Source organism: Brachionichthys hirsutus, chromosome 22 (assembly GCF_040956055.1).
Source record: "Brachionichthys hirsutus isolate HB-005 chromosome 22, CSIRO-AGI_Bhir_v1, whole genome shotgun sequence".
NCBI lineage: Eukaryota > Metazoa > Chordata > Actinopteri > Lophiiformes > Brachionichthyidae > Brachionichthys > Brachionichthys hirsutus.
In genome coordinates, this window is record NC_090918.1 from 361570 (window position 1) to 369802 (window position 8233).

The following is an 8233-nucleotide window of genomic DNA, read 5'->3' on the forward strand; positions in this document are numbered from 1 at the left end:
TGATCAATCACTTCATGTATGCTGACGACCTGGCCGTATTGTCACCGAGCAGCTCCTGGACATATGCACTGGCTATGGTATCAGCTTTGATGTAAAGTATAATGCCAAGAAGAGTGCCGTCATGGTCTGCAGAACCAGAGAGGATCAGGGTTTGGACTTCCCAAGTTTTTATCTGTCAGGGCGAGTGCTGTCTGTCTGCAGCAGAACTAAGTATCTGGGCCACATCATCAATGACCAGCTGGGAGATGATGATGACATCATCAATGACCAGCTGGGAGATGGTGATGACATCATCAATGACCAGCTGGGAGATGATGATGACATCATCAATGACCAGCTGGGAGATGATGATGACATCATCAATGACCAGCTGGGAGATGGTGATGACATCATCAATGACCAGCTGGGAGATGATGATGACATCATCAATGACCAGCTGGGAGATGATGATGACATCATCAATGACCAGCTGGGAGATGATGATGTCATGTATAGACAGCGGCGGATGCTGTATGCGCAGGCTAACATGCTGAAGAAGAAATTTAGTTTTTGCTCTGAAGCGGTCAAAGTCACCCTCTTCAGGGCCTTTTGTACGCCACTCTATACTGCCCCCTTGTGGATCAAGTACAAACAGGCCAGCATGCAGAAGTTGAGGGTGGCGTACAATGACTGCATGCGGATACTTCTCAGGAAGCCCAGGTGGTCCAGCGCCGGTGAGATGTTCTGTGGTGTCGGGGTTAACGCCCTTAATGCTCGGCTGAGACACCTGCATACAGGTGTATTATACACCTGCATACAGGTTTATATGTCGGCTGCATGACTCAGGGAATGACATCATCAGAACGCTGACTCAGCCAAGCCTAAGTGCTGTGAAGTTTAGCTCAGGTATCTGGTGTCATTGGTACCTGATGTTATTGTAGGATTACTGTGTAAATGTTGTAAATGTTATGTGTGCTTCTTAATTGGACCATTGTGTCTGCAATAAAGGGTTGATTGATTGATTGATCGAATGGAAAGTACCCCTGAAAATGGACGAAGTAGGCCTGGTGCCTTGAGTCTCTGGAATTCCCCAAATAATGTGATCAGATGAAAAAGTTGAACACAAACAAATTCAGAACTGTCAAACAATTGAATGTACATTTGAAATGGCTCTGCCTGTGTCTTTAAAATTAAAGTATATTATCAGTTCAGAGTTCAGCTCACTTCCTGTGCAGACAAGTGGTGAACGTTGGCTGGATGGCGTTTGACGTTTGTTTGACCTTTCTCCCATCAGATCCGGACGTTCCCCGGAACTTGAAGGCGACGTCGTTGGACGGCAGCAGCATGTCCGTGACCTGGGACTGCCCAGAGAGCTGCCGGTTCTCCCTGTTCCTCCTCACGGCGTTCTACCTCAATGGAACAGACCACGTCACCGAAGAGGTGCCCCTGTGGCACACGGGAGGAGACTTCAGCTTCATCTTTTCGCCGCTGCGGCCCTGCAGCAGAGTGAAGTTTGGCCTTCAGACGGTTTGTCAGGCAGGGATGGAGACCCGCTACAGCGGGGCGGCCATGGCCGATGGAAACTCAGGTCGGTTCTGCATGAGTTAACAAACTGTCTACATCCACCGCCTGTTTGTCCGTTTGAACCCGTAGACGCCACCAGATGGAGCTCTAACCCGCTCAGGGTTTCCTGTTTGTAAAGTCCAGCTTGATATTGTGATGAATATGACAAAGAAATGGCCTCCTTTACAATCCCGTCTCTGCTCCGCAGCTCACTCCAGCATCGACGCCTTGTGCCAGACATCGTTTGGCCACAACAACTACACCCTGAGCTGGGATGTGAAGACCACCTCGCCCGTCTCCGTGTTCAGGTTCTACCATGAGGGAGAGCTGCTGGGTACCACGCCCTTCACAAACTACACTGTGCAGGGGCTGCTGCCGTGCCGACCGTACCGGACCAAGGTTGAAGGGCTGTGTGGAGACGGTGTGATTATGAGCGTCAGGACTGCCACGGCTCACACAGGTGACACGGGATGAGAGGACGACATCAGATTGGTGCCTTTGCGCTTCGTAGGTGTAGCTATGACTTGAAACAATACTAGTGAGAGAGCCGAAGAACTAAAACACTTTCCCGCTCGCCTCCGTTCGAGTTGGTCCCAAACAATTCTGAGGTCTCTGGTATAATCCAGAATGGCTGCTTGAACTATAAGGAAGGTACACAATGAAGACGCTGACGTGGAATACACTAAAAGTTTATTCTTGGCATTGATCCGGTGTTCATAAATTGAAGGTAGCTCTACTGCTGCTGCAGAAGCTGGATGCAGACGTGTAGAGAGTTCAGTCAGGAGGCGGACGGGACTGGAACAACTGAGAAATGGCGTTTGTTTGTCCATGACCTGATCTGTCTGTGTTCAGGACCTCACGGCGTGTCTGAGCTCAGGTATCGCACCAATGATTCCACTGCCCTGTGGCAGCCCGGCAGCATGGACCACCCGGCGGTGGCCTTCTTGTACGAACTGTCTCTGGAGAATGGCAGCAAACTCGAGAGCAGCCGTGTGACGGACCCAGAGCTGTATCTGCCGGGGCTGGAGGAGGGGAGGACCTACGTCCTGGACGTGTGGGAGGAGTGTGGTGGACCGTGGACATCGGAGCGCTCTCACGTGTGTTTTGAGGCTGCCAATTCCTCCTTGGATGTCTTGGGGTTGGCTGCTGAACCTGGCCGGGACCATGGTCAGTCTGACATTTTGTGTTTGGAAGTCATTTGGACATTCTGTGCAACAGCATCATGATGCAAAAATGATTGCAGTGGCTGAAGCAACAGTCCACGAAAGTTGAAACGAGTATATTGCTTGATTTTGTGCATAGATTAGGTGGTTGCTACGGTAATTCTGACTCGTGATGGGCCCATCCTACTGTTTCCACTGTCCTCTGTAGAGCTGGTTATTGAGATTTCAGATCTGGTTCTTACAATGGTTGTGCCCTGGTCGCTACCCGAGGACCTGCAGGAGGATGTGTCGGAACCAAGAGCTGCAATGGAGAAGATTATCAAAGATAAAGTAGAATTTCTTTCATCTTAAAATTGCAGTCCAGACTGTCTTTATTTGAGATGAACATTAATGCTGTCTTTCGCTAATTAGCAGAATTGAAAGAATCTAAACCAGGGTGGAGAACATTGTTTACTTAACGTGGGTATGTTAGCGCGCTAAAATTAGCTTCTAATGAACAGAAATTGTGTTCGGGTAAGGGTCTGGGTGCAGGAAGGATTCAGGTTCATAGAACCCGACGCAGAATGTGTGGTTCGTTCCGTCCCTCTGATTAGGGTCTCGTTCTTGACGCAGCTCGTCTTGTGTTCTTCAGCTCCAGAATCTGTTGGAAGGCTTTGATCGGCCGGTCCGCGTTGAGGTGGCCTCCCTCGCACCTGCATACGACCCAGACAGAACCGAGATTCTGTTCCTGTCTTTTGATGCGTCCCAAACCGAGGATGTGCCACTTCCTGTTGAAGACCAGCTGGACTACATCCGCTCCCTCAATGCCGCCAACGTGTTTGTTGCAGATGGGGTTATTCGCTGGAATGGTAGTTGATGGTGGAACTTCTTGTTGAGTTCTTTGGAACCGGATCTCTCCCGTTTCTTGGATTTATCCTGTTTCCTATGATTGCCAGGTCCGGATTTATGCGCGTCTTCCCAGCGACCTCTGTGTCCCCGTAATTCGTTGTGCATCAACACCCTGGGTTCCTACACCTGTGTGTGTCAACATGGCTATTACGATGTGAGCGCTGTCATCGCGCCTCCGGCAGCTTCACGCCCCATCTGCAATGGTACGTTTTTCAGTAACACGTCTGGTCCGGTGGAACAGATGTTTCTTAAACACGGGCCTGTTAACGTTTTTAAATGACCAGTTCTCTAAAACACGGTCAATTAAATACACTCCATTTACAATGCAAACTCCTAGTCCTGATTTCTGCTTTAATGATTACAGTAGTCCCTCATTTTCCGCGGGGGTTACGTTCCAAAAACAACCCGCAATAAGTGAAATCCACAATGTAGTAATCTTTATTTTATTTTAATTATTATACATGTACATAAATGTTTTAAGGCTGTAAAACCCCTCACCACACGCTTTATACACGTTTAACAGTCAGGCATTAATCTAAATAGATTGTTTCAGTATTATAGAATGAAACCAGAGATCAAAACCTTTTCAGAACTAAACATTTGTTAGAGAAATATAAATATATAGTACGTACAGTAAACGTTTTCCTGTTAATAATGTTAAGGCGTGCAGGTCGAGGAAAGAGCCGCTTGGAGTGCAGAAGAACAAATATTCTACTCGTGCTGTCTTTAGCCTCTCATGCTGCTTTATTGGATAGCTTAGCACAGCGGAACGGCAGCGGCTACATGTATCAACAGGAAGAAACAAAACCCAAAAGGGACGTGACGTTTATGCTCCTACAAAATAAAAGCCTCTTTTTACACAGAGAATCAGAGCGCTATAAAACAAACGCTTAACAAATAAACATGATAACTTCTAGAAATAACGAATTTAATTTTAATGATCAACCAACGTGGTTGAACACATGAAGTTATTAATAGCGACTCGCGCGTATTTCACAGTTCCTCCGACCGGCACATTCGTCCTTGCGCTGTTTCAAGGCGTGTTCAAGTGCAAAAAAAAATCTGAAGTTGCATTAAACTCCACGACGTCGCGGAAGATGAACCGCGTTATATCGGGGGACTACTGTATTGCAGAAACCGCTAGCCTGTTGCAGACCTTGAAAAGCCATCAATAAGTCGATCACTGAGTGTTGCATCACCAATTGTGTACGCCACGGGCTATTTTCCGGGGCATTTGAAAATTGATGAACCTGCATCAGTAATTAAAACTGAACGCCATACGTGGTGCTGTGAAACTTACAAATAAAAGGGAATTTCAAAAAGTGAATATGTCCACCGAGAATAGGAAAGCTTCAACCAGATCGTACACTAAATGGCAACACTTCAGTTCAGTAGGGGAGGCAGTGTTGTGAGATGTGTCTCGCTCCTGCTAGGATTGGTAGCTCACTGAGTGCGTGTGTGGCTGAGGTGTGCGCCCCTCCCCTGTGTGAGAGAAGCTGCGGAGCGGGGACAGATGTGAGGTAGCGAGGAAAAAAGACGTCTTTATAAGTGAGATAATAAAGCTTCATCTATTCAGCAGGTCAGCGCGTCCTTTTAGCAGCGTGAAGGCGGGTAGTTAACCCCGGAGGAGGAAGCGGCCTTCGGCCCTGGGGAAGAGCGATCTCCCCGGTGTCACCCAGCCACGGTTCCTTAGACGAGAACTGGAAAGGTTTAACGGCAACAAGACGGCCACATTTGTTCTTGAATAGGCCCACATGCGACAGCGGCAGTGAAACTAGCCTCTCTGTGTACTTCCACTACAATCTCACAGCTGCGCCACAATATTTACGTTCGTTGCAGAGCAGCAAGAAAAATATTATTTTCATTTTTAGTATATATCATTTTGTTTCTTGTTTCGTTATGACCGAAATAAAATTACAAAAACGCATACAATTAAATAAGGTGGACGCCTGCTGGGCCACCAAATAATTTTACAAGGCTCAGGGTTATAATCGCCCCTGAAACAAATGTTTTTTTTTTTTTTCAATGAACAGTTGTAGGTGTGCTTGCGAGCAAGGATTCGCAGACAAATTCTGTGTAATGATTTGATGTGCACGCTGTAACGAGCCTCTAAGACGACTCACTCTAAATAAGAGCCACCAAGAACCCTGACATGAGAGCGACTATTTAAACTGTCTCGGTGTTGACTTTCTAATGAAATGAGGTGAGGAGCTGCCTGTTACGATTCCTCTGTGGCATCAATATTCCCTTACAGCAGCTGTCACGTGCACGGGTGTGACTCATTCCCTCATTCTGCAACAGAAAAAGGCCTTTTCAGTCTGTGTCTGGATAAACTGCTGACTGGTGGAATTGCAAAGCCCTACCTGATGTCTTTGACGGAGGGGGAGTTTGATGTGAAGCTGAATGATGGGAGGTGCCCCGTGGAGGAGAAGGGCATTTTCTACTTCTTCCGTGCCTCACGAAAAGCTTCTGAATGTGGAACCGAGAGGCGGGTGAGTGACCCTTCTTTTGCTCCCTCTAACCTCTGACAGTAGAGGGCGCTAAAGGGGAAACCACGCAGATGGGCTTTCGCCTGTTGGTCTCATCGTCACTGGATTCATATCGTCAATATGTAGAATTACTTCACAGCTTTTAGTACATACACCATTTATTTCTATGAAGGGAATACCCTGTCTATCTGTAGTACAGATGGTCAACAGTGTCTGACGTTGTGTCTGTGATTGTCCAGGTGACGAAGACCCACATCGAGTTCCGAAACACCCTTAGTGTGACGTTGAGTGAAGAGCACACCATCAGCCGGCGGGACCAGAAAGTGGTCTGGAAATGCGTCTACCCCCGGCATTACGTACGCAACGCTTCGATGAGTGTGGACACGACATGGTGAGATGCCTCCATTGGTTGCTTCCGTCACTCCGACGTGGTGAAATGTCTGGCTGATCCGCTGAGCGTTTGGTCTCTGGCTACAGGCTCATCACCGTCTCTCTGATGGAGGCCAGCTCCTCCCTGCAGCTGGGCCTGACCATGAGCCTGTACACAAATCTGTCATACGCCCAGCGCTACGACCACGCCGTGTTCCTGGAGCCTGAGGACACCCTGTTCTTACAGGTGGCTCTGTTGACCAACAACTCTTTTGCCTCCGATGTGCTCCTGCGAGTGGACTCCTGCTGGGCCACCGAGAGCGTTGACCCAGAGGACGCAGTCCAGGGTGTTCTGCTGCAGGATGGGTAGGTGGCAAAGGGCATCCGTCACGTAGAGCAACGCCTTGGCTCGATCACCGCTAGTGTAACTTCTAAAAGAGTATGGCTCTTTATAAGTTGGGTCTGTTCCAGCTGAGTGTTTTGGTCTGTTGGTTCTGATTGTTTCATCTGATTGTCGCAGCAGCTCTGTTCAATATATATTGATTGCAGTAGTCCCACATTTTCCGCGGGGGTTACGTTCCAAAAACAACCCGCAATAAGTGAAATCCGCAATGTAGTAATCTTTACTTTTTTTCAATTATTGTACATGTAGATAAATGTTTTAAGGCTGTAAAACCCCTCACCACACACTTTATACACGTTTAACAGTCAGGCATTAATCTAAATAGATTGTTTCAGTATTATAGAATGAAACCAAAGATCAAAACCTTTTCAGAACTAAACATTTGTTTGAGGAATATAAATATATAGTACGTACAGTAAACGTTTTCCTGTTAATAATGTTAAGGCGTGCAGGTCGAGGAAAGAGCCGCTTGGAGTGCAGAAGAACAAATATTCTACTCGTGCTGTCTTTAGCCTCTCATGCTGCTTTATTGGATAGCTTAGCACAGCGGAACGGCAGCGGCTACATGTAGCAACAGGAAGAAACGAAACCCAAAAGGGACGTGACGTTTATGCTCCTACAAAATAAAAGCCTCTTTTTACACAGAGAATCAGAGCGCTATTAAACAAACACTTAACAAATAGACATGATAGCTTTTAGGAATAACGAATTTAATTTTAATGATTGAACACATAAGAAGTTATTAGTAGCAACTCGCGCGTATTTCACAGTTCCTCCGACCGCGCCTTTGTCCTTGCGCCGTTTCAAAATAAAATCTGAAAAATTGCATTAAAACGCTGCGAAGTCGCAGAAGATGAACCGCATTATACCGAGGGACTGCTGTAATGCAATGGGGGAAGACATTTTGTTGTAGCTTTTCCTCACCACCTTGGCCAGCAGGGCAGAGTGATTAATAGCCACATAGCAGCACTCTAGGAGGAGTCGGGGCAAAGCCGGCGCCCAGCGGGTGGCTAAAGACTGACGTTTTTACACTTGTCCTCTTGGGTTCTTTTATTGGCAGCTCTGAGTGAAGTACCAGAACGCATTGAGTTGGTCTTGGTTAAATATTTCACTAATGGTTTCATTTACAGATGGTAAACAGGTCTGGACAAGTTATCTGCCGCTTGAGAATAGAATCCAACACAAAGTCCCCTATGGACTGAGTTACTGCCACCCCGTTAGGGGGAAACTCGACACTGGTGTGAAATTTAAGCAATGTAAGCTTTATTTATGGTGCTTTTTTTATACATCATGCTTCACATGGATTACTATAGAACTCGATGTCAATGCTAACTGAAGTCAAATGGAGAATAGCATCATTTAAAATAAGAATATAACCA